Here is an 8240-nt window from a genome sequence, read left to right on the forward strand (position 1 = left end):
GCACTTTGGGAGGCCGAGACGGGTGGATCACGAGGTCAGGAGATCGAGACCATGCTGGCTAACACGGTGAAACCCCGTCTCTACTAAAAATACAAAAAAACTAGCTGGGCGAGGTGGCAGGCGCCTGTAGTCCCAGCTACTCAGGAGGTTGAGGCAGGAGAATGGCGGAAACCCGGGAGGCGGAGCTTGCAGTGAGCTGAGATCTGGCCACTGCACTCCAGCCCGGCGGCAGAGCAAGACTCCGTCTCAAAAAAAAAAAAAAAAAAAAAAAAAAAAAAAAAAAAAAAGATCACTCTTGTAATAGAGATGCCACTCTTGCAGATATTGACAACTACTGGGCCCATAAAATTTTTACCAGACATTCGAAAGACAAGATATGAACAACTTACCATTGCTTCAGTTTCAAATATCAGGAAATACCCTTATTCTCAGGACAATAAATAGACAATGAAAGAGACTCACAGAGCAGATTAGCTGTCATGTATCACCAAACAGGCACTGGATCCCTTGTCAACACCACCCATCAGAGATTGTCCCCAGAAATTCACTCCATAACATCAAAAGCAAAAACCCACACTGATGGCAAAAAATAATGATGCAATAATGAGAGAGAGGGAGAGAGAGAGAGAAAGAGAGACCTGTCCTATAGCCATACTTAGTGGGTAAAAGCCAAAGAGCTCAATTTCTGCTCCTGATACTTAATAGAACAGAGGGAACATGAGCCAATTGCTCAGTGGGTCCAGATCTGCACTAAGAGCCTGTTGGATGCAGGATTCTACTGTCTCCAATAACATGTCTCAGATGGACTAGCTTTTTGTTCTATTTTGTTTGTTTGTTTTGTTTTTGCTTTTGTTTTTTTTTTTGTTTTTGAAGCAGAGTCTCGCTCTGTTGCCCAGGCTGGGGTGCAATGGCACGATCTTGGCTCACTGCAACCTCCGCCTCCTGGGTTCAAGCGATTCTCCTGGCAGCCTCCTGAGCAGCTGGGATTAGGGACACACACCACCACGCCCAGCTATTTTTTTTTTTTTTTTTTTTTAGTAGAGACGGAGTTTCGCCATGTTGGTCAGTCTGGTCTGGAACTCCTGACCTCAGTTGATCAGAAGTAGGTGAGGTCAGAAAACATACCCTGGGAGAGGCTGGCACAATGCCCAGAACCGCCGTTGCTAGGCCTGGGGTTTTCTTCTGTAGTGGACACTAGTATTCATATAGTGCAGGGACAAAACCAACTAGATACTTCTGGGAGTTAAAAAGAGATGAATTCACCGTGCCATTTGAGAAGGGGTATTGAATTTTCGGCCGGGCGCGGTGGCTCAAGCCTGTAATCCCAGCACTTTGGGAGGCCGAGACGGGTGGATCACGAGGTCAGGAGATCGAGACCATGCTGGCTAACACGGTGAAACCCCGTCTCTACTAAAAAATACAAAAAACTAGCCGGGCGAGGTGGCAGGCGCCTGTAATCCCAGCTACTCAGGAGGCTGAGGCAGGAGAATGGCGTGAACCTGGGAGGCGGAGTTTGCAGTGAGCTGAGATCCGGCCACTGCGCTCCAGCCTGGGCGACAGAGCCAGACTCCGTCTCAAAAAAAAAAAAAAAAAAAAAAAAAAAAAGAATTTTCCAGGGTACTGACGCGTGTCAGGTGTAAACCGCAGACTGAGAGAGAACTAAGTATTTTCTCTCCATGAAGGTGATCAGCGAGGGCCTGAAGAAAGAGGGAGGGGGGAGGACGCTGGCGCCAGAAATAGGAAAGGGTTGCTTGGGGGTAGGAAGGATGAGTAGGGGTGCTACCTAGAAAGTTGCCTGGCAATGGATGTAGGATGTGGAAGCGAGACATCAAACAAGAAGCTGTCGCTTAAATAAAGTCTGAAGAAAGACTAGATATGTAAACGGCAGGAGACAGCAGGGAAATTAGACCCAGCTCCTCATAAAACTTCCCGCCTTATATTTCAGGGAGGATCGCGGCACATTTCGGCCAAGACAGATGAGGTGAGGCCTGCGGACCTCGATGAATGTGCCTTAGGGCACCTGGGCGCCAAGAGAGCTGTTCCCCTACGCAAAGTAAGAGTGTTATGTCTACAACCAAACGGGGACACTAAGAGTCCTCAAAGACCGTGCTTTCTTCCCAAATAACAGCGCCCGTCTGCGTAGTTTGCACCTGGCTCTATGAGGCGAGAACACATTCCCCGTTAGCACAGAAATCCTACAAACTCCTGAGGGGACTGAGGTTAGAAGCGGAGGCTGTGTAAAAGGTGACGGTGGGCGGTAGGGAAAAACACAAAGATTTTCACAGAGAGCGAGAACCCAAAGACCCTGGAGACCATATACCAATCTCTGCGGTGAAATGACATGCTATTTTCTTCAAAGTAATAATGACACTTAAGACGAAAAACAAACCAATAGAAAAAAGAACGTAACCTTTACCGTAAAGTCTACTCTTATTAAACTCCGAAGAGGCCAGGAGAAAGCGCGAACGCAGTCCCCCACTACCACAAATTATGCAGTCGAGTTTCCCACATTTGGGGAAATCACAGGGGTCAGCACATCCGGAGTGCAATGGATAAGCCTCGCCCTGGGAAAACCACCTTCGTGATCATGGTATCTCCCCTGCCAGGTAAGTATGAGCTGTAGCACCTCCGCCCCGCCACAGCCTCATATGCCTCACCCTTTACACGCACGGTCACTTGCCCCGCGCACTCCCGAGCCCTCCTAGTCCTGACACACAGCTGGGACTCTCAGGTCCGACCAGCGGTCCTGAACCCGCTCCCATGGCACGGGAACTCCTCCGTGGAGAAGCAGCAGATGTCGAAGCAGCAGCCCCTGCGCTGCCTCATCTACATAGAAGTCGCCCTATCCGTGATGTCACCGACAGTGCCTTTCCCAGTCCCCATCTGCTTTTCTGCCACTCAGCCGACCGACTCCCTGCTGGAGTCCGCAAGAGGAAGTGACGTCTGCCTCTTCCTTTTTCTCTCCCGCCCTCTATTCTCTCCGGAAGATGCTGGCGCTTAAGCTGTGTTGTGGAGCAACCTTTCGGCGGTCAGATGAAGCCTGGACGTCCTTTTTCAAATAATGGCTTTTAATTCGCAGACTAGAACATTTAGGATTACAAAAGAAACCGCTTCTCTTCACATCCTTATCCTTGGGATGTAGCATTCCCCTTGAAATTGGAAGCCGTTTAATATCAGAGAGAAACCCTGTTTATAAAAGTAAAGAGGCTGCTCAGATGACTACAAACCAGCCTTCCTTACTGGTTTCATCACTGGTAATGTTATAAAGACAGTTGTCAAGTTTCATGAATCTTGTAGTTGGTTTTTCCTTTTTTCCCCCCAAATTCAGTATTATAGAAAAATACGCTGCCCCAGAAGAGATGACTGGACCCTCTCAAGCGTGGTGTTGGATTTTGTCATCTCTTCCACAGCCATCTCCAGACCTTAGTGCTTACCTCATGTTAGTTTTTTATATTCTGCAAACACAAAACCAAAATAATCCAAATTTGACATAAATACCTGGGATCCATCTTACTTGAGATGTTTAACAAAAGTCTGGATCATCTTTTCTTATATTGGATTATAATGCAGGAAACACTGAAGTAAGCAAGGTTGGAATGCCCAAGTCAAAGACTATTTGAATATTTACAAGTAGATTTGAGACAGGAATAATACAGGGTGGTCACAGGATAACCAATTCTAGGCAGCAGATTTACCTGACTTGAGGCTATGGGCTCGTAAGACGCTGAAAAATCATGGTGTGGACCAAGCTGTCTAAGACCGACTGGATCCAATGTGGTGCTTGATTTGATGTAGGTTTTACCTAGGCCCTCATTATATGCTCATTAATATACTAAATCACACACCCACCAGTGCCATGACAGTTCTGAGATCAGTATTTGATGTAAAAATGGATGGCACCACAGTTCTGAGAAATCTCCACCTTTACCCAGGAATTGTCATGAATATTCCACTCCTTGGTTAAAGTAATCCATCAACATGAAACCCCAGAACCCATTGTTCTCTCTCGGGTATGCCCGAACTCCCCTTTCTTGAGTGTGTACTTTTTGCTTTGCAATAAATTTCTTCTTTCACTGTTTGCGGACTCATCCTTGACTTCATTCTCAAGATGGTGTCAAGAGCCTGGACACCACGGCTGGGGTCGAGATCCCACCACCATCTGGGGACCTCCCCCAGCCCACCAGTATCAGATTCTATTCCATTGCTCAAATCACAAAACATCAAGTGGAGAGTTCCCCCTGGAGACCATAAATATTCTGTGGCATAGTGGCCAGTTAGGCCACCGGAAGGCATGGCAAAATATTGAAAATGAGGGATTAGGTGACAATGTAGCAACTGCTAAATACTAAATACTTGATCCAGGCTCCATTCCCTGGAGACTGACAGGGAGACACATTGTCCAGGTAGTAGTGGAGAAATACTTTCTGGGTATCTGACCAGCCTTTGTGGAAAGAACTGGCACCATCCTGCACATGTAACCGCCTGATGGGTTCTTCCTGACCACTGTACATACAAAATCAATTCGTGGAGACCATGGCATTGCAGTAAAGAGTTTCACTGACACAGGCCAGCCACAACCTGTGGGAGACAAAGTTATTACTCAAATCAATCTCACTGAAGGCTTGGAGGTAAGGGGTTTTTCAAAGACAGTTTGGTGGGGAGGGGGCTAGGGTTTGGGCAGTGCTGATTGTTGGGAATGAAATCACAGGGGTGTGGAAGCTGGCCCTCCTGCACTGAGCAAACTTCTGGGTGGGGGCTAAGGGACTGGTTGATTTTCGGGCCAAATGGTGCCATCCAGTAGTCAGACATGCAAAAGCCTGAAAAGACATCTCAAAAGGCCAATCTTCGGTTCTACAATAGTGATGTTCTTCACAGCAGTAATTGGGGAAGCTGCAAATCTTGTGACATCTGGAATAATGACTGGTAATTATTTAATGAGGTATACATCTTAGCAGAATTCACGCCCCTTTCATCCTCCTAACTTGGTGGCCTTTCATTAGTTTTACAGGGGTAATTTAGTTTTGGGGAAGGTTATCATTTAAACCAACCTTTTTGGCTGTCCCCAATATTTTTGGCACCAGGGACTGGTTTCATGGAAGACAATTTTTCCATGGAAGGAGGTAGTGGATGGTTTCCTGATGAAACTGTTCCACCTGAGGTCATCAGGCATTAGTTAGTCTCATAAGGAGTGCGCAATCTGGAATCCCTCACATGCGCAGTTCCCAATAGGATCCGAGCTCTGATGAGAATCTAATGCCGATGCTGATCTGACAAGATGGTAATGCTTGAAAGTCTGCAGCTCACCTCCTGCTGTTTGGCTGGGTTCCTAACAGTCCATGGACCAGTACCTGTCTTGTGGCCCTGGGGATTGAGGACCCCTGATTTAAACTATAAACTCAATTTTTCCCAAAGATCGCTTGGGAGAAATTGCACAGGAATGAGCAAAGACAGCTAGTCTGTGAGGCTAGAACCAAGATGGAGTCAGCCGTGTAAGCTTTCTCTTATTGTCAGAATTTTGCAAAAGTAGTTTCAGAGGGACTACCCTGGACACTTGTTAAAAACCTGAGATGGATTTTATTGTATGTACTACAGTAGGCAAGAGAGACCAGCAGAGAACTGAGTTCAACTCCAAATACAGCAAGAAGAGTTGAACATGTATAGCCAATCGGCGAGATAAGAAAGTCAGTGGAGGCCGGGCACGGTGGCTCAAGCCTGTAATCCCAGCACTTTGGGAGGCCGAGACGGGTGGATCACGAAGTCTGGAGATCCAGACCATCCTGGTCTACACGGTGAAACCCTGTCTCTACTAAAAATACAAAAAACTAGCCGGGCGAGATGGCGGGCGCCTGTAGTCCCAGCTACTCGGGAGGCTGAGGCAGGAGAATGGCGTGAACCCGGGAGGCGGAGCTTGTAGTGAGCCGAGATCGCGCCACTGCACTCCACTCCAGCCTGGGCCACAGAGCGAGACTCCGTCTCAAAAAAAAAAAAAAAAAAAAAAAAAAAAAAAGTGTCAGTGGATGGAAAGTTACTAAGAGGAATTTGATTAGCTATCAAAGGTGGTTGGGAGGACTCTTGCTAAACTAGGTTCAACAGTATTCTTTTCTAAAACTGGACTTAGCAGGCCAAGAACTAATAGAGAAAAGGGCTCAGCGGCAACTAAGGTTTGGTCAAAGATGGAGTCCTTGTCAACTCTATATTGAAGCTTCTGCAAATAAATGAAGACCAACCAAACAAAAGAAAGCAAAGGCTATTTATTCTGAGCTTGCCATAGCAGGGAGTCAGCCACTGTTACTTGTGTTTTGGCCGAGACTTGAAGGCAGTCAGAAGGGTGAGAAAGCTTTTTAAAAAGAAAGACTTCAGGCCGGGTTCGGTGGCTCATGCCTGTAATCCCAGCACTTTGGGAGGCCGAGACGGGCGGATCACAAGGTCAGATGATCAAGACCATCCTGGCTGACAAGGTGAAACCCCGTCTCTACTAAAAATACAAAAAAAATCGGCCAGGAGTGGTGGCAGGCGTCTGTAGTCCCAGCTACTCAGGAGGCTGAGGCAGGGGAATGGCGTGAACCCAGGAGGTGGAGCTTGCAGTGAGCAGAGATCTCACCGCTGTGCTCCAGCCTGGGTGACAGAGTGAGCCTCTGTTTCAAAAAAAAAAAAAAAAAAAGGCTTCAGGTATGTTTGGATTGGAGGCTGTCAGCATGGTGAAGTTGTAGATAGATGAAGAAAATCAAAATATTTTACCCCAGAATATGTATCTTTGGCATATTTTAAGAATGCTGTCAGAGAGCCAGCAAACAGAAGTAACTCTGCAAAACTGTCTTTTATAGAGGAAATTTACACCTGCAGAGAATCTGCATTAATCCAGCCTTTCCTTGTCAGGACTGAGAAATAAAAATAAGCCCTAGGCCTTACAACCAACTGAATGGATTTCCTCTTGGCTGACAGGACCGCAGAGAAACCTTGAAAAATCTTTCTGACTGTGACAGGATAGGATGTCGGACATGCCCCCTTAAAACCCCTCCCTCACTAACTGCCATTATGAGGCAGGAGAACAGCAGAGGGCATTGGAAGTTGGATAAAAGGCAGAATGAGTAAAACCAGAAAGAGAAGCAAGGTGATGGGGTGGGAGAGCAAGAAGCAAGATAAAAGGCAGAAGCTGAGCAGCCAAAACAAAAAGTAAGATTAAAGAAAGCAAGCAAGGCCGGGCGTAGCCTCTCACACCTGTAATCCCAGCAGTTTGGGAGGCCAAGGGAGGCAGATCACCTGAAGTCAGGAGTTTGAGGACCAGCCTGACCGACATGGTGAAACCCCTTTGTCAGGCCTCTGAGCCCAAGCTAAGCCATCATATCCCCAGCGACCTGCACGTGTACATCCAGATGGCCTGAAGCAACTGAAGATCCACAGAAGTGAAAATAGCTTAACTGATGACATTCCACCATTGTGATTTGTTTCTGCCCCACCCTAAGAGATCGATGTACTTTGTAATCTCCCCCACCCTTAAGTAGGTTCTTTATAATCCCCCAAATCCTTAAGAAGTTTCTTTGTAATTCTCCCCACCCTAGAGAATGTATTTGGTGAGCTTCATCCCATGCCCCCAAAACATTGCTCTTAACCTCACCGCCTATCCCAAAATCTATAAGAACAAATGATAAACCCATCATGCTTTGCTGACTCCTTTTTCGGACTCAGCCCTCCTGCACCCAGGTGAAATAAACAGCCATGTTGCTCACACAAAGCCTGTTTGGTGATCTCTTCACACGGATACGCGTGAAACACTCTTCTCTACTAAAAATACAAAAAATTAGCTGGACATGGTGGTGCACTCCTGTACTCCCAGCTACTCAGGAGGCTGAGACAGGAGAGTTGCTTGAACCTGGAGGGAAGAGGTTGCAGTGAGCCAAGATAGTGCCACTGCACTTCAGACTGGGCAACAGAGTAAGAACCTGTCTTTAAAAAAAAAAAAACAAGCAAGGACCCCATGGCCAGCAAGATCCAAACCAGTAAAGGGGCAGCTCCTCAGAGAGAGGCATGTGGATTAGAGAGAAAAAGTATCCTTAAAATGACTTCATATGATAATTAGCTCATTAAAGCTCATACATATAGACTGCATATCAAGCATGTACTTAAAATTATGGGATGGAGGCAACGTTCAAGCACACAAGGGCCAAAGTAACCAAGCAACCCACCTATCAATCAAAAGGCAAACACTGGCTAAAGATTAGACATCTTTGGCCCGGCGCGGT

At 46.7% G+C, this 8240-nt stretch overlaps 1 non-coding gene across 1 annotated transcript; it reads right to left on the reverse strand.

Moving 5' to 3' along the window:
- Positions 1 to 2450: 2450 nt before the first annotated feature.
- Positions 2451 to 2614, reverse strand: LOC111533848. Its single transcript, XR_002728978.1, has one exon. It is a non-coding gene; the product is annotated as a U1 spliceosomal RNA (small nuclear RNA).
- Between the last annotated feature and the right edge of the window lie 5626 nt (positions 2615 to 8240).

Source organism: Piliocolobus tephrosceles, unplaced genomic scaffold, assembly GCF_002776525.5.
Source record: "Piliocolobus tephrosceles isolate RC106 unplaced genomic scaffold, ASM277652v3 unscaffolded_31806, whole genome shotgun sequence".
Lineage (NCBI taxonomy): Eukaryota > Metazoa > Chordata > Mammalia > Primates > Cercopithecidae > Piliocolobus > Piliocolobus tephrosceles.